This window comes from Gallinula chloropus (assembly GCF_964237585.1).
Source record: "Gallinula chloropus genome assembly, chromosome: 4".
Classification (NCBI taxonomy): Eukaryota; Metazoa; Chordata; class Aves; order Gruiformes; family Rallidae; genus Gallinula; species Gallinula chloropus.
In genome coordinates this window covers 17121366-17145005 of record NC_140088.1, presented here as the reverse complement: position 1 = coordinate 17145005, position 23640 = coordinate 17121366, and the positions used below count along the sequence as shown (strand labels likewise).

The 23640-nt window shown below is 37.7% G+C and overlaps 1 pseudogene across 1 annotated transcript in view; it reads right to left on the bottom strand.

Moving 5' to 3' along the window:
- The window catches only part of LOC311191909 (actin, alpha cardiac muscle 1-like), a 50054-nt pseudogene that overhangs the window by 11848 nt on the left and 14566 nt on the right, over positions 1–23640 (bottom strand). The window contains exon 8 of the transcript in view: positions 23480–23610. The product of the transcript in view is annotated as an actin, alpha cardiac muscle 1-like (transcript). The remainder of the gene's footprint in view (positions 1–23479; positions 23611–23640) is intronic.

Here is a 23640-nt window from a genome sequence, read left to right as displayed (position 1 = left end):
GGCTATTTCAGCCATATAACAGTCAAGTAAGAACATGTGCAGTCACTAACACTTAGGAATAATGGGCCAAGTTCATCACTGAAGTCAGTGGGAGGGCATTTGGCCCATTAACTCAGAAATATAGGAAGTTTTGTTATGGAGTAGCCACTTTGCAGAACCAGACTATCTCGGCTTGTGCTCTTTCCTCAAGGCCCGTACATAGCACTCATTAACATCAGATGGAAATCTCAAATCACAAAGAAAATATTCTCCTTATGAGAATGGAACAGACATCATTACTGAAAAGCCCAGCTTTTGGCTGTGGTCTGAAAATCACATCCCACTTACCACATAAAAGCCACGAGCAAATTGCTGCCTCTGCCTGCATTATAATTTCCAGATAAGAAAAACAGAGATTATCATTTTAGCTCCCATGATTAAGATGGATCCAGAGTGTCCTCCCCTAGTGTGGAGATCTCAGCTTCTCTAAAATTTAGCCCAGTTTACCCAAAGCATCCTTTTATCAGCCTGATTCTTCATTTGGAGCCCACTGCAGCAATCTATCCCTATTCAGCAAAGAGTTTATGCATCTGCCTATTAGCAACTGCATTTAAGAAAATTCTTGAGGATGAAAAAGTCTTTAAATGCTTTACTTAACAGAGAAGAAATCTAAGATCTGTCTAAAATAACCAACTGGACTGGGATCTTGCTTTTAAAGTGTTTTCAGATGTTGAAAGTAAAATAAGCACATTAAGATTTTTTTCAGTGTGCATTTTTCCAACTAGACTCTGGCCAAAACCGTATTTCTGAGTAGAAAATGATGGCTTTTCCTTAATCTAAACGTGGTGGAATTTATAGTCTTAATTTGATGCAAAACACCCCTCCTTCATAAAACCTTTTTTCCATTATGATATTTTTCAATTTTTCATGTTATAACTTTGATAGAAACTGCTAATGTTAATTAACACTTAAAAGCTAATTAGTATTTGAACTGAATTGTAACTATACTGGAATGTTAGAGACAAGGTAAATGATCACAGTATTTGTTTCAGGGATAGGAAAAGATCTCAAGTTTGTTTTTTAATTTTCTGTAGCAGATTACATACTGTCATGATAGGAAATAAATTCCTTCAGTCAGAAGGCTGTCTGAGGACAAACTGATCCTCACCTAATTTAGAGGACGTCAGCATCCTCCTCAGCTCATTTGGAGCACCATAACATTTATAGCCTTCCATGGGAATTGATTTACATAACAAAAATCATTTGAGACAATGGTGCAGCCAATTCTGTGCAGGTTTTTCTTTGTCTGTTTTACCAAAAATACTTTTCTATTTATTTTATTTTCTTGAGTCAGAAGGTAGCTTGCTCTTAACTAGTATGTGTTTTACATGATCACACATTCCTTTGTTTCTGACTTTTCCCTAATTGAAAATGTTTTTCTTCTCAAAGGCAATAAATTGACTCTAACTTCAGGGAGGACAGGAGTCAATCTGTGCTTCAGGAAACAGAATTATATCAGTTGGAAGAAGATTTCTAGGCACCAAAAGACTTCCATAAGTATTGGGAAGTGGAAAATTATGTACTCTCAAAATGTCTAAACTTAATAGAAACATACTGAATTTCCTAATCTGAGAGGGGCCATTTTGGTCTAACCTCTACTTAAACAAAAAAAAAAAAAAATGTGGAAAGGATAGGCAGGGCCCAATTTAAATTTTCCTTAAAAAAAAAAAAAGTCAGTTCTCCCTAGTGATGCTTCTCATAAAAGCCAAACCCACACACACACATCACCAACACATTTCACAGGGATTAAACTTTTTGCCTTTCTACCACTCATGCACAATGCCAATGGCATGTAACTAGTATAAATGCATTTAAAACATTTTATACCATCTATGGCCTTGTCACTGAGCATTTTCAGAACATAACTTTACATTGCTGAAAATCCCATTGTAATGGAACTAGGATGGAGTGAATCAGCAGGGGAACATACCCAGTGGAGTTTGACCTGAGAAATGCCAGCCTTTGACTTTACTGAATTACATCAAGTATATTCTACCCTGACTTTCCTGCTTGATTAAGGGATACGGATGGAAAATGTACTGCATTAACATACATAACCTCCTGTTTGGCAATATTGTTTGATTTATAAGATTTACGATCTGCTTAATGTTATTGCATAGATACATAACCATACTGCTAATTTTTTCATTGAGGCATTTGCCAAAATTGAAGAACTTCTTGCTTGACTTCACAGGGAATGTGGTCTGAAAGCAGAAAGGAAGCATGAAACAGAAGAACAATGTCATTTTAGTCTAATGGTTGCTCCTGCTGTAAAACATACATAAACCTTTTGCAATCTCATACAGTTTTCATTGCTCTCAAAAAAAAGAAAAAACCCAAACCATTCAGTTACATGTATTTGCTATACTAGAACTGACACTGCATGGAGCTGGCTGGTTTCTTTCCCCTTAGCAATGTACTTGGTCACCTCAGAAACCCTAGCTAAGGAAGAAAACAGTCCTGACTTGGACATGGGATCATTTTATGTTGTGCTGCTTGAGATCAATGGCTTGACTTGTAACAAATGGAATTAGCCATGACAGTCCTGGGTGTCCTTCAGCTTTTAACACCTTTTCTATCTTCTCAGCCCTTGGACATATATTGCAAGGAGAAGCCTGATAGCTGGGAAAACCAAAATGAAGCACCAAAACAACTTCTGAAATAACAAGTTGCTGTGAATCCTCAATATTAAAGAAATTAAAAAAACATTGCCCACCTCTGCAGAGTCAGCACTAGACACACATACACAGGCACCTTTCACGTAAGCATGCATCAGCCACCTTCTTGCACTTTGTGAGTTTCTTCATCAGAAGGGTTGTCAAGCACTGGAACAGGCTGCCCAGGGAAGTGGTGGACTCGCCAACCCTGGGTGTATGTAAATGACATGTAGATGTGGTGTTTAAGGACATGGAGAATTGAGTTTATGGTTAATCTCAATGGTCTTAAAGGGCTTTTCCAACCTAAAAGTTTCTATGAATTACAAGCTTAAAGACAAACAAGATACTATAAACTTATATACCCTATTTGTGTGATTCACAAATCTGAGCTCTAAGTTCAACACTCAGTTATCCTTGAAGGTATTATTATTATTTCTAATCAGGTATCAAACTGTGCCATGATCTCAGTTAAAAAGCAGTACTTCAGTAAGAATTTCCTCAATATTTAATAATAAGTCATGCACTCCAAGAAGTTGCCTTCAGAAGCAATAGGACTGAGATACCAACACAACCATGTTGCTGAGCAGCTTGCGTTCATAAAAAATACATTTATTTAAAGTTAGGTTAACGCTATAGCAAAATCTATAATCAATGATCTCTCTTGTTTTCAAATTAAGCTTGTTTGGCTACAATCACATCATCATTGACTGTGGTTTTTTGAAAGATCTGAGCAGTCGACTTTTCATAAACTGATGTTCATGAAAAACCCCCACATTTAAAGTAAAAAATATAAATATTGTTTAAAAACAAATAGAAAATATGTCAGTGCAAATATTTGAAAAAGAATTCCTCTGGTTTTTCTCCAATCAAGCAGTGGGAATTATATACAATGTATCTGGCCAAATGTTTTCAAATAATAGCTCAAATTTTGAATATTGATGGCTAGTCATAACATGAATAATCCTCTTGTTGGAAAAAAAAAAGAGAGAATCTACTTCAGAGCAGTTCTGTAAATTAAAGGAGAAGGAAAATTCACAAGGGAGAAATTATATGTCCTGCTGTAACTGTCAGAACTTGCAGAATTAGTTTTCTATACTGTAGCTTTAGTCTGACTTGGTATTTGCAGTATAGTTTAACAACTAACTACTTTTTTCTTTACTTCAGGTTTCCAAACAAGTGAAGTTTCCCTCTTTCACAATCTCCTCCTCTAGGGATCACTGCCTTAATTAACTCCTAGAGTATCCATACAAAAGTATGCATTTAAACTATAAGTGTCCTATACACTGTATACTTTTCAAAACTTTGCACTCTTTAGGGACGGCCTAAAATTGAGTGCAGTTTCACAGAGATTCAGTTTTTCATTCCAAAATTATAACCAAGAATTTTAAAATGCTGTCTCCTTTACAACGCTCTTTCCAGGCTACATCTTTCTAAATCAGCTCTTGTATCTCTGTGGCAGACCAGCACAAATTTTTACAGTATTTCATATGGGGTTTAATAAAATAAAGATGGAGTTGTGAGAACATAACATCTTTCTATTTAAACACAAAACCAGGTAGTTACCCTCTCTAGGAAGGACAATTACACAAACACTAGATACTCTGAAACTAGAACAGAGCCCATCATCTCATGGAGCAAAGGAAGATTATACTGGATATGAGATAAGAAGATTGGGACCGGAGAGCATTTAAAACTTCCTCTTTTAACAAAAACAACACAGCAAAACCAAAAGGGATCTAGGAGCTGTATAAAGGATACTTTCTAAGACAACATTCTTGGGGAGCATTTCTATTTGGATACAGATGAGATCACAGAGAAGGAAATCACCTGACAACATATCTCAAGACAAATGTAGGTGCTGGGTGTCTCTTTGTTAGACATTCTGATTGTTATGGGCTTAGAGAAGATCGTTCTTTGAAAGTACATGATTTTGCTTGTTAACTTGACTAATGTAAAAATATGTATCTACTCTAATTTTCCAAATTCAGACTAGAAAAAGTCTTCTTTTTAATTATGTTTTTCATTCTTTTCTTCATCATTTTTGTGTTGTTACCCATTCCAGATAGTCGTGAACAGCTTGAGTATGTGCTCTTAGTCCAGGGATATAGGTGATAAAAATAATTCAGCCATTAAAAAAACCCAACCAACCTACACCAAAATTCATCGTTGCTTTTGAGATTGTGCCTGAGGATTCTACCTGACTGACTTACCCTTGAAGTCTCCAGTTGAAATCAGTGACGAAGGTACTGAAGAAAGGCAATCTGGATCCAACTTTACTCATCACTTTTAGTCAAGAAGAGTCACCCATCCACGTGGATGATACACTGTGTTCACCCCCGAGAGCCCATAAATTTCCAAGGAACACAAGAACAAAGAGTTCCTTCTCACTGCTTCCATCTTTGCTTTTCTGTGCAATTTTAAGATTGTTGTCTTCTGGAATTTTCCACACATGAGAAATAAAGAACAAGATAACGCATGCATGTACTGTTAGAATCTTGATTTGCAAATCCAAGACTTCCATAACCTATGAAGAAACTATGCCAACCACACTGTGGGATACTCAGGGTGCTTAATTCAACTCCCATGCCATTTCCCTGCTTGAATTTGTATCCAAGCTAGTATATCTGCATCAAAAGGGAGTATATATTGCTCCATTAAAAACAGTGTAGTTTCTTGCTTGCACTCTTTTATAGGTCTGTCTAAAATCAGGTTATAAAGACAACTTGCAGTTGAGATTAAAAGTCATGTTAAACATCTGACAAGATGCAGAAATATTTGTTGCTGGATTTTCAGAATGATTTTCAGTTTGTTATCTGCTGTAGTTGTACAGAATCACACAGAACTACAGAATTCTAGGGGCAGGGAGGGAAATAAAACAGTGTTCAGATCTGTAAAATATTCAATGGCTCATTTTAGCCAATTCCATCTAGCTTGCATGGAAATTTTCCCTATCCCTTTATAAAATAGGTTTTCAAGATGTTACCAATATAATTTATCCAAAGTAGCAGATACAGATTTTAATTGAGAAAATTTAGGAGGATGGTCAACACTGGGTCTGAAATAACAAGGCAGCAGCCAAGTAGGTCATTTTTATCTTCATCACACACTGAAAGGCAAACGAGTTGAGTTTCTCTGTGGGGGTCTTTATATGAAATTCCAAGGAATAAAGGGTGCAATTTTTTATGGTAAGAAAGGTAAATGCAATCTAATTGAATTTTTGTTTGCTGTGGCATGCATTTTGTATGGGTTCACACCAGCTGTAGTTTTTAGTCAGTGTTAGTAGCCTGATAAGAGCAGGATGAACATCTATCCTCCTTCATCACCGAGGTTACTTAACTTTCAGTAACAATAAAGCCTCATCTTCGTTATAATCTCTGTCTCAGAGTTTTCCTTCATCATCAACACAGACCACTCCACATTTCACAGCATTTACTGAGTGTTTATATAATAAATTGAACACCAAACCCATACAGCCTAGGAACAAAAAAGGAGGTTTGGTTTCCATGTGAAACTTGTCTTAATCAACCAGACAGCATGAAGCGACCACTCACTTCTAACTTCTACGTTAATAAGATAAACATTTAAACCTGCACCCCAGTATAAGCCCCAGAACTGAGAGATGCTCTTTCATAAACTTCTCCAGGCAGAGGATGCTTGGTCTACTCCTCTGCAGAAATTGAAGTACAATTGTTATCTTAACATGCTTTTAGCTCTTTGAATCCAGTTTTCTGGATATTTTTAAACAATGGGTTACTTTTAAATGGTACTTTAAAGATATCTTACGTCTACATGGAATGTATTGTCTCCTTGCTGCTTAAAAGGTTTCAAATTTGGTAAAAATTAATAACAGAAAAGTGGATTAAATGCAAAAGCAGCAGAATTAAAATATTTCCCAACGAGAATTGTTTGTTTCTATAATTCAAAAGTTGCTGCCCAGGACATCAAGGCATTTATTAGGGCAAACTATGTTGTATTTCTCTATAAAGTTTTACAAACATGCTAGATCCAACAATAGTGATTTCAAGTTCTACAGTTAAATTTGTTTTAGAAAGCTGGGAAATGCGTTAGCATACAAACAGACAGTGTGTTCCTGTTACCACTATGTACAATTTCAAATCTTATCTAAATTTCATCAGCATTGTCTTTGAAGTAAATTATACTGGTGAGAGAAATGCAATCATGGGGTTCTATTGCTAGAAGGCTCAGAACATCTTTTTTCAATTTATTTTTTTAATAGCTGCATTTACTGTTAAAGATGAAAATAAAGTGCCTTTTTGCTTAAGAAAAAAAAGGAGCCATTTAAAAGGTTAGGAATTTTTTCCTCCTGTAAAATTTTTACTTGCTATCATGAAGAAATTTTGAAAGCTGCCAACAAGAATGTTCTAATTCTTTTGTCCCCATTTCTCAAAATATCAAAATGATGTTACGTGACTTATTGTCCCAGATTGTCTGTTGGTAGATTGCAGGGCATAATAGATCATTTAATTGTAACCCAGAAATAAAGAGCTACGCGCTATCCTTGATTGTAATACTCATGCTGCTGGGTCATAGTACTGTGGAAAAAATATACAGTTTGGGTTGGATTAGCTCTATAAGAAAATATGTAAAATATTTGCTGCACCTTTGATATTCATAGTGCCCCAAGAGTGCTAAATCTCAACCATCAGCACTAAAGATAAAGTGAATTTATGTGCACTGGCACAGAAGTCTAGAATGGCTGTAACAGATTGGATTTCCTCAGGGTCTGACAGCAGCCAAAGCCCACGTACAAGTACATCATTGTATGTTATCTGTGTTCATGACAGTGTTCACTGTAGTTACCTCTTCTATCTTAATGATATAATTCTAAATTAGGTTATAGCCTTTTCACCATTCCAAGTGTCTATCTTCTGCACACAACAGTGGACTTTCCAGTTACTTAAATGCCATGTATACATAATATTGCACATACAACCTTTATAAGGTCCATTCTCCCCGAGGACTAAATTCCTGGCTGACACAAGCCAAGCAGGCAGTTGTGGGAGCCTTCCCTTCAGAAAGCTGCTCAGGCATTAACACAAAGCGTTAAGATGCCACATTTCACGTTCACAATGATTACCAGATCTCATAGTGTTCCCAGAGAATAATAAAATCTCTGTGGTTCTTGAAAACAAATTTGCTGCCTGTCCAATGGGTGATAGCTAATGCAGCTACTCGATTCCACCTGTGACAGCTGCTAAATAGAAAGAGGCTGGTCTTTGCCTGAGCCTCCTGGTAAGGTCATTACCAAAGCAGACATCCTATTCTTAATGATATTGCCATTGGTATCGGGTGCGTGGGCAGGGTATGGAAATGGTATATTCGCCCATGGAGGTGGTAATAATTAGGAAAGCCCTTATGCTCTCCTATATACTCCATTTGACAACCAACACAAAAAGGCTTTGTACCGCCTGGTTAGACCCCTGGAATCCTTCTCAACATTAAATAATTAAGGTTCTCCACTTTCACACTCTCAGCAGGAGCCACTGTATATAGATATCAGTTGCTTCATTGCACCGTGAAATTTGAACAGCGGAAACTGTGTATCTCTGAGGCAGACCTGAGATGACCACCTATCGCCAGGCGAGAGCTGAGCAAAGTTAGGCAATCTGACCCAAAAATAGAAGCCTGCTTAGCTAGGCACAGCTCCCTCACACAAATCACAACATGAAGAACGTGAAGCCTGGTGACACAGCATTTTTGATAGCCAAAGATGAATGAGACTTAAGGAGGAGGTTTTTGCCATCATTACCAGCAGGGTAAAGTCACAGGCTGTGAGAGAAAGCATAATGCAGGGTTTTTTCCTATGACGCCTTGAATAAATCTGCTGCAAATGCCTTCCTCCGCTAAGTTTGTGACCACTGCAGACCATGATCACAAGTTATGTGCTTCAAGACTTCTAAAGGGAACAAAAACTAATGTTAAAAAGTGTCTTACACATCTTAAAAGCACCCAAAAGACCCAGCCTTCCCAAAAAACAAACACTAAACAAGGATCAATAAACTATTTTTTTTAGAGCAGATTAAGTGATTCCAAAGTATTTTTCAACCAAATTACAAACTGTGTTTTTAAAGATTTCAGCAGGCCCTGTTAAGGATTCCCCAGCTGCAGCTGTATCGCCTATTGTCCCTTCTCTCCTTAAGTGCTATTGTGAGTGAGATCCCACCGTTCGGCTGCAGAACTTTGCAAGCGCTGGGATGTGGCTCTGGAGATCCCCTTCCCGTCTGTTCAAAACGGGTTTATGCTCCTGGCTGAAAGTCTAGCTGTTCTACTCTGATTTCTGCAAACACTCATCTGAACACTTAACTTGACTCCTGTGAGCAGGCTCGGTGATTTCAGTGTTTCTTGTTACGTGGACATAGAGGCATCTGTGTGCTTCTATTCCCTATTTATGTAAAGGGGATATCACTTTTCTCGCTGCGTAAGTAACCGGAAAACAAATTCACACATGACAGCAAGTTGCTCAGTTGTACAATGATGGTAAAAGTGCTGCAGCCAGCTTGATTCTCTGTTATTATTCATGTGCCATATTATCAGAGATGATCTCATGCAGCCTAGAGAATGGAAATCAGCAACAACGAGTGGTTTTAAACTGAAACATGAACATGATGCACAGGAACACATCATTCTTAAAGTGCCTCTCTATGGCTGTGATAGACAAGAGGGAGGAGGATGCAAATGGGATTACATGTCTTTATCTAGAGCCATTGTTGCTTTGATCTGGTTGAAACAACCAAAGATCATTCACACATTAAGTGGCAGGTGTGTGTTTCTGCTTCTTGTTAGAAAATAACCCAGCTGCTTTCCGTGAATTTAGCTTTGGGAGCTGGAGCGTTCCAGTTTCAATTTGCATTCTGGGACAGGTAGCACAGACCAATTAATCACGAAAACTGCCTCAGATGGTCTCACCTTCTTTTGTCTTTGAATAGCATGATACAAAATAAAAATGGGTCACCAGTGCATTAGCAAGAAGTCTATGATATCCTATCCTTGAAGAGATGTTATACTTGCAGCATAGACCTGAGATGCAGAGAAAAGCAATGCAGAAGGGCATCATCTGTGGGTGGGTATTGTTTGCCACTTTGTTTTTACAGGCAGCTTGCTAAAATACTTTTATATAGCAAGGATATTGATAGCTTGCAACTCTGTAAATCCTGGGTAAAACCAAAGGGCTGTAACACACATCACCGAGGAAGAGATTAACTCACTGCTCACTGGCCACTGTTGGTAGAAGCCCTAAGAAATAGGCAGATATTGGCAATAAAGGTGGCAACCAAATGCCAGCAACATGGGATATGCTTACAGGCTAAGAGCAACAGGTAGACAAGAGAAGCATAATTATGGAGAAAAAAAATTAGCTGGAAAAATAGGTAACTGGAAGAAAGTTGTCATTAGAGGCATAAAAACTTTTCCTTCACTTGTTTTTTATTAAGAGAGGGAGGAGGCGCTATACACAAAACAAAGGGGGAAGGCAAGGCAAATAAAGGACAGTTCAAATCTCTACCTAGGCAGAAACCAGCCAAAGGCTACTGCATAGCTTTAATAGAAATAACAGATTCATTGAGACTGACAGAATAGGCAGAAGTAGTAGGATGAAGTCCGTATTACATTTATTATGGATATAAAGAAAAAGAAAAAAGGAAAAAAACAATGAGACAGAACTAGAAGTCTCTACAAGCATGATCTGAATAATAAGAATAGCAGAAAATATTTGGCATGGAACATTTAACAAATTACACCTAAATTGCAGACAGTCAGCATGTATTTACCCATAGAGAGCTTGCCTAACAAATCTCGTACTGCCTCATTGAAGAAGCAGCAATAACAGAAAAGATTTTACAGGGAGAGAATCTGTGGGTATAATTACATGGCCTGCAGGAAACACTTTTAGCAGAATAACCAGCTGGAAGTTAAACACGATTAGGGGAGCAACCACAACAATCAGGCCTCAGTCAATGTAATGTTATGGCAGAAGAGAAATAGTAAAGACCAGGAATAGATTAAAAGATGCCTTCTATTACAGGACACCAAGGGAGTCAAGGGTCTTGAATGACAAGGCACACTGTTCCCAGGAAAACACTTGGGACTGTGTGAGGGTAAGAAGCTCAAGAGAGGGGATGTTTTGTGTTTAGCAAGGAATAAGTGATACCCTCTTCCCCAAACACATAGAAGAGTAAAAAATAAATTAAATTTTGAGCACCTGGGGTTTAGAGTCTTAAATTTTAAGGCTGAAAGAGGTTAATTATTCTGACTTCATGTAGAATGCAATGCTGAAGTACCTCACCCAGTCATTTCTGGCTGGACAGCCATATATCTACGAAAAATACTTAGTCTCAAATACTTCAACAAATTCACTATGATTCACTAGCAGTGAGTCTTAGATGTATTCTGAATTATTCTGTCTCCAATTTTCAAACTCTGGGTTTTGTTGCACCTTTGATTTCAGCACACTCTGCAATCCTCTCCATGGAGGTCCTGCAGACTTACTCCGCTTTCTCTGAAGCGTGAACACAATTTAGTAGTAAATACTTAATCAGCATGCAGTGATAAACCTCCTTTACCCCCCCAAAAAAAAAAATTTTAAAAATTAATTAGATAGCACTGTATCTTGGAGTGGAGAAGTGGATTCAGGTTTGAATTCATAAGAATGACTCTACAATTAGGCTTCTGGTAGAGTTAATCCTGATTCTTTTTTTTCCTGATTTTTTACACTTAATTATAAGAAAATCTGGAGCAACTATACAGTTCTGGTTAGAGAAAAAGAAAAGAAACAAAGACAACACAGAAGGTTCAAAAGAGGATAACTCAGATAATAAGCCTTAATGGCCCTAAATGATAAGCAAAAGAAGGTTAAATGTGCTGCGGAAAAGAGAAGATTAACAGAAGACCCTGCTGGTATATAAAATACCTTTAGGGAATAAAGGATAAATTTTAGTAGACAAGCAATTTAAAAGAAGGATATGCAAGCATGATTAATTAATTAACATCTGTATTAGTTAATGATGATGATGAAAAGCTCCATATTATTGCTGACTGTATTATGAGAAAAATAAAAGCAGCAGACAACTTGATACTTTTTAAAACAATTACTAAGAGTTATCACCAGGCTGCCCAAGCATCTGGGTTGGCATAACATAGACACAGCCATGGAGGAGAGAAAGAGGACAGGCTAAGTTTTTGATATAACACAAGTGTTCTTTGCTTGGAGAGTTCATTTTTGCTATCTATTTGCAACTATCTTCCAGTCAACACAATTTTGAGACTCATCACTGAAGAGCGTTACCTGCTCGCCGGTGCTAAGGAGACATTCTATATTCCAACTCTACAACAGAAAAAAGCCTCTGATGATAATTATGTAGTGGAAGATATTACCCACAGAGGTTGTGAAATCTCTTCAATAATAGAAGAGCTAGACTGATAAGGAAAACACTAATATAATTTCCCCAAATATGAGATATTTAAATACCAAAAATCATGCAGCAAAATAACAGGATATTTCTGCCTGAAACAATATCATATATTGCAGTCTCTGAGGTATTTTAGTGGGTCTTGATAACTGTCATAAAGCTTACTGAAGCAGATGTATTTTTCAAGCAAGAGGCTGATTTATAACAAACAGATGCTATTATCTCCTTAAAGTCTGCGTGTTTCATTTGGAGAGGTTTGAAAGAAACATTTGGAACTTACTTTTCTTTCTCCCTTGTGAAATAAACATCTGCAGATAGGTAGTTTCCTTTCAGCCACTGAAATTCAGCATATTGCTAACAAAAAATATTTTTTCTAACCAGTTTTGATGATTAATGGCTAGAACTCATTAGATGCATTATATCGTAAATGTGTATATTGTTTTATGTTGTAAATATATGACTTAAAATATATTTATATTACATTAGATGCTTTGTAATGGCATGATATCTACAACTTGCTCTATGAATCCCATTTGGATACAAACTGCTATCCACTTACATCTACTACACATGTATATTTACGTGTGTAATAAATAATGCATGAGACTGTACAAAAGGCCTTTCTGAAGTCCAAGTGAACATCACCCATTCCTCTCCCTTTGCCCACAAAACCTGTCCTTTCATCATAAAAGTTAATCAGGATGGTCAAGTGTGATTTGCTCTTGGTAGATCCATGCTGGCTGTTCAAATTTTTGTTCCTCACATGCCAGTAAACAGTTTTCACGAGGTACTACTCCATTATCTTCATAAGGACTGAGGTGGGGAGGACTGGTCTCTAGTTCTCTTTCTCCTTGCCCACCCCAAAGGTGATGTAGTGTTTCCTTTTTCCTGTCATATTAATTAATTCTGAAGAATTAATGATAAAGGGTTATAAAACTCTCACATGAGTGATAGTACTCAAGGGTCCTCAGCCAAGACAATGAAAGAGGTGTTACTGAATTTTGAATGTAAACAAGAACTGTTCCTCAGCAAACACCAGACTCTCTCTTTACTGGGTAACGCAATATATCCTGCCAGTGAAAGAGGCAGCCATGTCCCCCTCCATCACCCTCTGCATTGCTTAGCTTTGTGTCAGCCTTAACGGTTGCCAGGACTGTCCAAAAGACAATTCAACTCACTAACCCATCTGAAAGCTAACTAGTCAAAACAAAACAAGAGAGGCTTTTTTCTTTTTTTTCTTTTTTTTTTTAATTAGTGTAATGAATTAACTCATTAAAAGAATTAGTGAATACTAGCCAAAAGGAAAGGGAGAATAAGGGATGAGAGGGGGAGAAAAAGACTATGCCTTTCTTATGGCAACAACCCAACAGATCATCTTAAATGTCTGAAACAACAACCTACAAATTTATATATAAATCTTCAGGATCCCAAAATAGTTCTCTTGAGCAACAATTAGTCCAAGTAGTTATAGCTGTAAGCATAGAAAAATAATCTTTTTTTAAAAAACATTTAAAAATGGTCAGATGAGGAAAATCTAAGCCATACTTTTCTAGCTACTGAAGCAGACAAAAGATGCACATTCAAGCTTCTAACCTGTTTTTCAAAAATGAACCATGGGGCTAGATACAAGCTGATTTCCTAGCTGATGCACAGTATTCCGCTGTCAGGAACGCCACTTAAATATTAACCAAAAGTCTGCATCAGTCTTCCTACAGTGAGCATCCAGAAGAGAGAAGAGATGGCACTTCAGCTGATGTTTATTTACCCTGCACAGAATTTGCAGTAAAACTTCAGCTGAATGAGATCACATGCAAGCTGCCATCTGTGTTTATTCCATCAGGATTATGACTCTTGATTGTTTTATTTGGGGGAAGAAGTCAGATAAGGATTGTGACTTTAAGGTTTCAGCATGTACAGACTTAAGGAGGTGATGTACTTGCACTTTAAACTGCATTTCTTTGTTGCTTCTTTGCGGAGCTTTATTTCTGGGTCCATCGTAGCTGTTTCACAAACTCTATAGAAGGTCTCTGTAATTGATGTACTTCACATTTTGTAGAAAAATTTTAATTCTGCTATTCAGATTTTTTTTTTCCTAAATTGATCCTTACCCTTCACTGCCTCCCTCTTTCAGCTTTTGTACTTTCCTTCCAGTTACACAGTAACATCAGCTGTTGTCTAGGAAACGCATCTTGTGTTCTCTCGAGCATCCCGGCATCATTATTGAAAGAAATCCCTTTGCATCTCTGGATCACACCGTGTTAATTCAGCAACTCTGTGTGAGAGCCAAACAACTGATTTATTGTGCAACCTGCAATGCAAAATGCTCTTTACAAGACTACCAGGCTGAAAGAGGTACCATAAGGAAACATTCCTCACAAGTCCTAACACTGCTCAGCTATACAGGGAATTGCAAGTATTCAGAGAATCACACATGTTCAGAGATCTCATCTTCTCGTACTTGCAAAGACAAAATATTCAGCAACTGACATGGGAGTAGGAAAAGGCCCAGAGTGTTGATAGTTTCTAAAGACAAACTCCATTCATCCCCTTCAGATTCCCGTGTACAATGAGTCTAGATAAGAAAACAGAAGAGGATTTTTGATATTTAGTTGTACAAAAAAAATCTTAGAAAAAATAAAAATCCAAGCCTAGACCTCAGCATTTGTTTCATGCTTTTTGACCCTGAAAGTACAGAAGATCTCTAACCAGTTCATTTATCTTCTCCATCTTTGAGCAGAGGAGTAGATAGATTCATCCTATAACACAGGTAAGACTAAGCAACAGCAGAACATGGGCAGACAAGGTTGTTGTCTGAAATTTGAGTGGCACCAACCATGCAAGCCAGACTGGAGCCCATCTTCATGTTGTGCTGTTTGGTTTGGTTTTGAGTTGTTTGTGGTGCTTCCAAGATCAAACTGCTAGAGAAGGACAGTTCTTAAGGTATTATAGAATGGTTTACGTTGGAAGGGACCTCAAAGACCGCCTAGTACAATCCCCCTGCCACAGGCAGCAACATCCTCCACTAGAACAGTTTTCACAAAGCCTCGTTCAACCTGGCCTTGGTTATATACAAGATCTTGTGGATTGGGAGTGTGTTTAACACAGTGACATCACTGCCAGCTCTATGAGCAGTACTGTCAGCTCACAATGTTCAGTTGGCCAAGTTGATCTAGTTGCCTTTTGGCTTGAGTATTTTAGAGACCAATGGAGGCTATGACTGGTTGGAATCCTTCTCTGGTTTAATTAGGAGTCTTTCAAGTCCTCTAAGAACATAATTTTATTTGAGCTGGATGGGAAATCAATTGGAGAGTTAACCTGCAAATTTCACATCTGCATTATGAACAGTTCTACAGAAATACTGTCATTAACTTCAGTGAAACTATATATAACTTCATTGTGAAGAAGAGTGATTTGCTAACAGTCTAGATGGAAAAGACTGCTACAGAAAAAATTTAAAAATATATATATGACTGATACCCACTTGAGTTAAGATATTACCTAAAATTGAAGTGGACAGCCACCACTACTGTACTTAGGAAACCAAGTCAAGACTTTGGTGAGGTAAAAATTATGTAAGGACTTCATGAACGGATAAGACAGGAAGGTATGTAGGTCTCCTTGTTAAATTTCTGTTATTGTCACAAGCAAACTAAAATCCAAATTGCCCTTTTGTTAATTTAAAAAAGTATGGCTGTATCAAGTATGCTCAGCTTAATAAGTACTCTTGATAGCAATTTGTGAGTGCAAATGCCTTGTGACCCCTTACTGTAGGATGGGATGTAGGATATGGCACCAAGGAGAAAGGGCAGCACAGGCTGGCCATTAGAAAAAATGCTCTGAAAGGGGACAGATACCCATGGACCGTGTAAAGGATAATGATGAGGAGTGTTCATTGTAGCCCACTGCCAAAAAAGAAAGCAGAAACCTGAAAAACATGGCATCAGAGAGCAGGAATTAATTTAAAGTAACTCCCTCATTTGTTGTCTATACCTACTGACATCTTCTCTGTGATTTTTTAATGATACACCACTCTTTTGGTCCTTTGCTCCAGGGAAAGCAGTCTGCATTAAAATTAATAAAAAATAGCCATAATTCTAGTGATTTAGTCTCAAACTGATCTGCTCTCCTCAGAATATTAAAGCTATTTGCCATTCAAACCCAGACCTGATTTTTGCAAAGGGCCTCTTGCATTAATTGAAGGTCAGATCAATATCACTACAGGTAGGGTGTTTGGAATACATGCCAGGAGACATTTCCATATTAAAATTCAACAAGACATTACACCAACAAACTCATTCTTGCCCGAGGTTAACCTTAAACAGGAAAGAGATATTTCAACTCATTAATCTCATTCTCCTCCATATTAGCTTGTCATGTTGTTGGGCACAGCTTCCACCTTTGCAAATTTAATTCATGTCAAAACTTGCAATTTTCATTGCTTACTGTCACCACATTACAATTCTTGTCATCTTTCTCTCAGGACTGCTGTTTCCTGAGATCCTCAGTTACAGAGTGGTATGTAATTTGGATGGGTTTCACTGCACAAGACTTTACAAACTATCCTTTTAAGTACCTTTTCTCAAAATAGTCAGTTCCCTTCCCTCTAGCTACAAACTGGTCCCCACCCATGGTGTAATGAAGACTCTGCCACGCTGTCTTACTTACAACAGTCAATTACTCAGCACAGCCCCACAGATTTCCTCTCTGTAGTTTTGCTACACAAATCAAGATCTTTACCTAAATCTGATGAAGGTAGCAGTGATTGCTAATCTATTAATTGGGACCAAAATCTTGTCCTCACCTTGATGTTCTTTGCAGTCAGATGTGTCTCTCTCAGCCGTCAACAACTGGTTAGTGAACAAGCTTGCCTGGGCTAGAAGACAGCCTGGATGACCTCTGTCATCTGTTATATTTCTATTAACAAGAAAAGCACACTGGGAATGGAATCAGAAATGTGAACGGTGTCCACTATAACTCTTTAAATGTGTCAAATGTATTTTCCACTTCTCTTGTTGGTTTTGAATGCACAATCGGCAGTCCCAGGTAATGAGATCTGCGGACTTTGCTTCTTACATAAAATGCTCATCAGTATTTTATGTTATTAACCTTTCCTGTAAAAAAGATCACCAGGTCATTTTCCTCTTTCATTAAAAGCTTTCCAGATAGAAAAAAAGGGTAAGTTCATCCCAAATATAGTGTCCCCAGTAATTTTAAGAAGCTTTCTACACAGGTGATTTGCTTTCATAACTATACATTTTTCTGTCGTCCCTCCCTATCCTGCATACACGAGATAAAGCAGATGTCATCCGCTTTTTGAAGCCCACCATCCCCAATTAAAGTTACAAATAATCATTTTGATGAAAGGTTAATGATTAGTTTCAGGAATTTCCATTTCCCCTTTATTTACCTTGAAATTTGGAGACAGCCAAGTGCTCACCCATTCTGTCTCTCCCGAATGCTACTGCTTTTTAAAACAGATCCTCTTGTGTTTTGTTTTTTAAAAAAATGTCACTGACTGTGAACTCTCAAAGAGTTGAGAGATTCTTAAGAGTGTCAGCAAAGCCCTAATACTGACCTCACTAGTTTCTAGGTTCCAATAACATACTATTCCACCAACAATGCAACAGCTAACTTCAAAGCAAAAATGGAGGGAAAGGACCCCAAAAGATACCTGTCCTCTTGGAAAAAAATGCATGAGTGGGAATATCTGCTTACTCTTGTGTTGGATAGATTTTCTTCCCTTTAGAAGAGACAACATTTAAATTACAATGACAACGTTTTCTTTGCTAAAACGAACAGAGGAAGAGGGATCACTTTGAAGTGACATATCATTTAACACGTTTCCAGAAAAGACATTTTGAAAATGTTAATGAAAGGTTATTATTATACAGCTGTTACTAAATTAAAATGAAGCCACTGTGAAGTTCAGAAAAACTTGGGAAATTTTAAAGTACATAGACAGCTTCTTGAGCAGTCAGGTAATAAGGCCTGAAAGCAGCAAGGTTCTGAGATGAACCTTGTATGTTGTAGAAGGACAGTGTGTAGATCTAGTACAATAACATTCGAAAATAAAAATCAGTCTGAAAAACTCTCCTACTCTTGCTTAAAAGCACCCTTACATTTAAGAATTGTCTTCAAACACTCCGCTTCATATACACACAGCTATTTTTACTATTACTTGTTAAAGAAATTGAGCAGGTAAAAGAATCAGCCCCCACCCCCCCCCAGCCCCTTCAAGAAGGATAAGGAGCACAGAAAGGACACCTAGAAGCACATACTAATTCTGATACACCTACGCTGTGCAGCTGCCCAACTAAGGCTGAAAAACTGATTACAAAAGGTGTTGTATAAAGACAAAAGCAAACAATTGTTGCTATTCATAAGAACTTGTTAATCTAAGAAAAAGATAATATCACGGGCAAAAGCCAGAACAACATGATAGAAAAACATCTGAGCTTCTAATTCTGGTTAGGATCCAGAGGCATCAAGGCCTTATAAAGTCTTATAGAAGCATTTAGAAGGATTGAAGTTGTGCAGATATTTATAGGTAGCAGCTCCACAGGGTGAAAGGAAAAAAAAAAAAACAACAACAAAAGCAACAACATGCCTGCTTTGAAAGAGAAGCTGAAGACATACATTTCTTGGGGACAGGAAGGAGGTAAAATCATCAAGGACACAGGCTAGGAAAATGGTGGTTTAGGGAGCATATTTTGAAAAGATACAAGACTGCATTAGTAAAGGTCAAATAAAAGGATGCATCATTAATCAAAATGTATGTTTTCTAGAATTCTACTTTGCAAATACACTGAAAGAAAACTACCTTGAAAAAACAAAGATATAGCATCTGTGACTGTCCCACTGTTGGAGAAGATTCTTTGCCCAAACCATCCAAATGTAGCTGAGGATTCTTCTTTGGGAAGAGGAGTAGGTCCTTGCCCTTTACCTTATGCCCCCACCCAGACAGCTTTGGACAGCAGAAGGCACACTCTTGATGCAGAACAGTTTACATCTTCATAACTCAAAAAAACAATTGCAAAGAACAGTGATTACCATTAGTATCTCTGCTGCAAGACACCATTTCCAAGACAGCCTCAAACTCCAGCCAATACAACATGCTTCCTTTGCATAATATCAGTTTGTGTGTTGTAAGGATATGACATGCTCTTGGATTGTACTGTGGCAAGCTGTTGAGTTTTCTTTCACCTGGACAGTTTATAACACTAACTATTGTTTTCTGCTCCAAGAAAACAAATATTTTAATGATTTAAGGTGAATTCTAGTTAGATGACTTGATACATGTACCTTGAAGTAAAGTAATGACACAAATTTGCTTGGTAATAGTCTACCGGCTCTTTAGAAAAATGTGATTAAATCACAGTCATGAACTGAATCAAGTGTGTTGCCTACAGCCATACAAAGAGTTATTTGCAGCCCTTGATTTTCTGTGTTACATTTCTGAGAAGATAAGTGTTCTACCTTTGGAGTGTCTCATCTACAAGTTGATGTCATTTACAGAAACAATGGAATCCATTAAAAATACAAATAGCTCTTACCCAAAAGTCTCATTATGGAAGATGATCTTTCATCTTTCTCCATCAATTTCATCTGCTTTTAGGATAAAAAAAATCCTGGAGCACCTCTGTCCATGAGGTCTACTTGACATGATATGGTAAAGCCATAAATTATCATGGATCTCGAGATACATTAGTTCAGTGAGGAGGTGTCTTCAGAGCCCTAACTTCTAAAGTGGAGAGAAATTTGATTTGTTTGAGGTTTTTAAAGGAAGATATTTATAGCCTGTATGGCTGTAGGGAAGAAAACCCAAGTGAATATTAAGCAAGCAAAATCTACTAAATTAGAAAACCAAAACGCAAAGCCATTCTGCAGAAGCAGATGAGTTCTGAATGTTTGGCACTGGTGGCACTGTTGATATTAAACAGAAATGACCTGCAGAAGCTTTTTCAAAATGTAGGATATTTTGCATCAGCCATTCTAGTTTTCCACATCAGATTACAGAGCAAGGCATGCACAGGTATGTTTGAGTACAAACATTACCACCTCCAAGGGTTTAAAAGTAATCTTTAAGTGAAATTGTAACCAAGGAGTAGCTGAGAACACCAGGTGAGGGTTTGGAGAAAAGAGCGAACTTTTTTATTGGCTGCAGGTGTTCCCTCCTCTTGGTTCCTACTGCCGTAGTGTTCCATACACACAGAAAAACAGGACTTGCATGGTGGCTGAGGCAATTTCCTCTCAGAGAAGCAGAGGTTTGCCAAATCACACAAGCAGCTTAATACTTTTACTTATTTTTATCTGTATTTGCTCTTAGTACATAATTAATTCTATTTCCAAAATGCATGTTAATTTGAATAACATTCCACATGCAAACTGTTAGGGAGGTATTCAGATCCTAATTGTGCTCTTCCACACTGAAAAAGGAGTCAGCTGCGGGATGAGGATTCATATTCCAGCCATTGAGAGCTCACATCTCAGCCCCAGCTGTGCCAGGAGCCAGGGATGCCAACCCGGCACTGAAGAGAATTACATTGTGGAGAATGAGGAGACCTGGGGAAGGGAGGGAAGAAGAAAATCCCAAAGAACTCTTTCAGTTATATGCAAATGCTGTAAATGTGTGCCTCCCTTGCCACTTCAAAGAAAAAAAAAACAACCAAGCAAGCAAGCAAAAAAGCCCACCAAAAAAAAATAAACCCACACTTCTAAACATCTTTTCTTTTCCTGATTAACAAGCCATAATTATACACTAAAAGGACATATTAAAAAAAATTAAAACCTAAAGAAGTTCCTTCATTTTTAATATTGCAACAAGGACAAGTAAAATTGTACCAAAGTGAATGAATTTTTGCTTTGATACTACAGGGTACTGCAAAAGTAACAGTTCAGAGATCCAAGTACTTAGGCTTATGCTCTCGAACATCACACCTACAAGAGGACAAGGTTAAAACTTAAGTTATTTTGCTTAGGCAGACAGTAAGGCCAGTTAATAAAGTTATTCCTGTATGTAAAGTGATTTATTATCAACTTAAGCAATGAGCAGTCACGAGACCTGAGACCAAGATAATAACGTAAAATTCATTCAGAGGCTGAGAAGTCTGCAATGATTTACATTTGCTTGAGAAGACATGGACATTAGCAATTCGAACTGACTGCTGTTCAAAAGGGGGAATGAAGGTAACATTCAGCTCTTTTACTTATTAGGTAGTGCTAACTACAGCAGAGCTTCAAAAAATCCTCCCCTTACAGGTCCTTCAGCTTTTATCATGAAGAGATCATTTGCATAAGGAAATAGCATCACCCTAAATGGGACCTCTCAGTAGTCAGAAGATTCTTTAAAGCATCCCCAAGATGCATTATCAGAAGCCTGTAAATCCAACTTGCATTTTTTCCCCACTTCTGGAAAGGCAGTATTGTGTTTACTGAAAAGAACTTGACAGGTTAGATGTCTGTCATGAAATGCCCATCAAGCCTGAAATCACATCAATTCAAAGTCTACAGCATCCAGAATCATACAGGACACACTGGTAAAATCTTCATAAATTACTCTAATCTTCATACAGAACTTCATGAAAATTTGTCATCCAGGAAGATTTTGTTGTTTTGTGGTTTGTTGGTTTTTTTTAAATAGAAATTGTGAAACCATTTTGGTTTAATTTAAAAATTGCTCTAGCTGGAAAACATGGAGGGAATTAAACCTTTTTCATCATAAAATTGAAATAGAAGTTAGCAATTATTATCTTATCTTTAACAGATAAACTAGTCACTATGAAATTAATGTAAGCCACTGCAGCCTTACATGGATAATTACTCTCTTATTGATCCATTAAACCCAGAATATTTTAACAACATATTCAAAAGGTTATTATTTACTGTGTAATCATTAACTTAGTGTAGCACATATATATAGCAAAAGGAAATGAAACATCAGTTAACGGCTGAGGAAGGAAGCAATAATACATCAAATGAATTAACCTGTTATGTACAAGTTCAGAAGTATTGCAGCTTGTTGAAGCTCCTCAGTGGTGGGGAAAGATGGTCACAGGGAGAGAAAGGTCTCCTGGCAAACAATTGCAGGATACCAAGGAAAGATATCCATACAAGCTCTGCTGAGAGAATTGGTACCCACATGCACATTGGTACCCACATAAATCCACTGTATCCTCAGTAAAATAAAACCCCTTGGAAGAATCCTGTGTAACACTTAACTCCATAAAATAACCCTTCTCTTGTACCTAAACTATGCATTATGTTTGAGTTTAAAAGAAATATTTATGTGCACACTTCAGACTTGCCATGGAATAGCAGAGGCTAAAACACAGAGCAGCTCTGCGTGTCACCTCCTGGGTGGCAGCACAAGACCTGCAACTGCAAGTGGAAGGGACATCTGTTAAAATATATCATCTAACTACTGTTACCCATTCTGGAAAACACCTATCACTGAAATATCAGTCTCATTTTAGCATTAAAGATTAGCAGTAAATCACTGATTCGTATGACTTCCATACAGTGTGGAAGAAAGCCAGATCACCCCCAGAGGTCAATGAGGGCGGGTGATACGTAAAGAAACAGCATTACTTAATCACTGACAGTACATGATAGACATATTCAAAACCACTTGTGATGGACAATGGAGGGGCCAGCTTCCTCATATTCATCTTTACTGATCCACGTTTGCTGAAAACTGGACAGAGATGCCAACATTGAGCCCCCAATCCAGCCAGAGTGTTTACATTCTGGTGGTGCAATCTGTCGTAAATAAATTGACAAGCAAATAGCACAGGAAATATCTCTTTGGATGAAATAACTATGTGAAAGTCTTCCCAGTTTAGGAGTACAACTTGTACCTGAAGTGCCTTTCCCCCTTTTCTCTAATGACTTTTACTGATTGTTAAGCCTTGAAGCCTAGAAAGTTCCCAGTAACTTCTCAAGATGTTCACGTCACCTTTGGTATTTACAGCTCCATCTTCTCCTAGGTTCATTCCTATCTCTCTCTTCTTGTTTCTATGGTGTCTTTCAAGTAGCTCTTTTCTTCCTCACAGGAATCCCACAGGACTCTTTTCCTAAACTGTTGCTTCACATTATCTCAAAATGACCTCATCAACTCTCATGGCTTCAGCAGCCATTTATATTCCAGTACCTCTCAAATCCCACTTTTAATTCTGCTTTGGCTGGCAGAAGTGGTATCAAGCAGGCTGTCTGAGCCCCTCCTAATGCCAGGACTTGGTATGCAAGACCTTATGGACACTTTGATTTGTTTATAAGATCTAACTTTCCAATAAAAGGTTCTTTTCCTGCAAGTTAAACATTACCTTAAACTTCATAGTACTTGGAGTCAACGCTTCATACAATCACCAATTCCAGGATACATCATGGTTCCTCCAGAGAGGATGTTATTAGCATAGAGATCCTTACTGATGTGATATGTCATTTCATAATACTGTTGTAAGTGGTTTTATGGACACCTGCAGGTTCCATCCCTGAGCAGAAGTTTCAACATGTTATTTCTC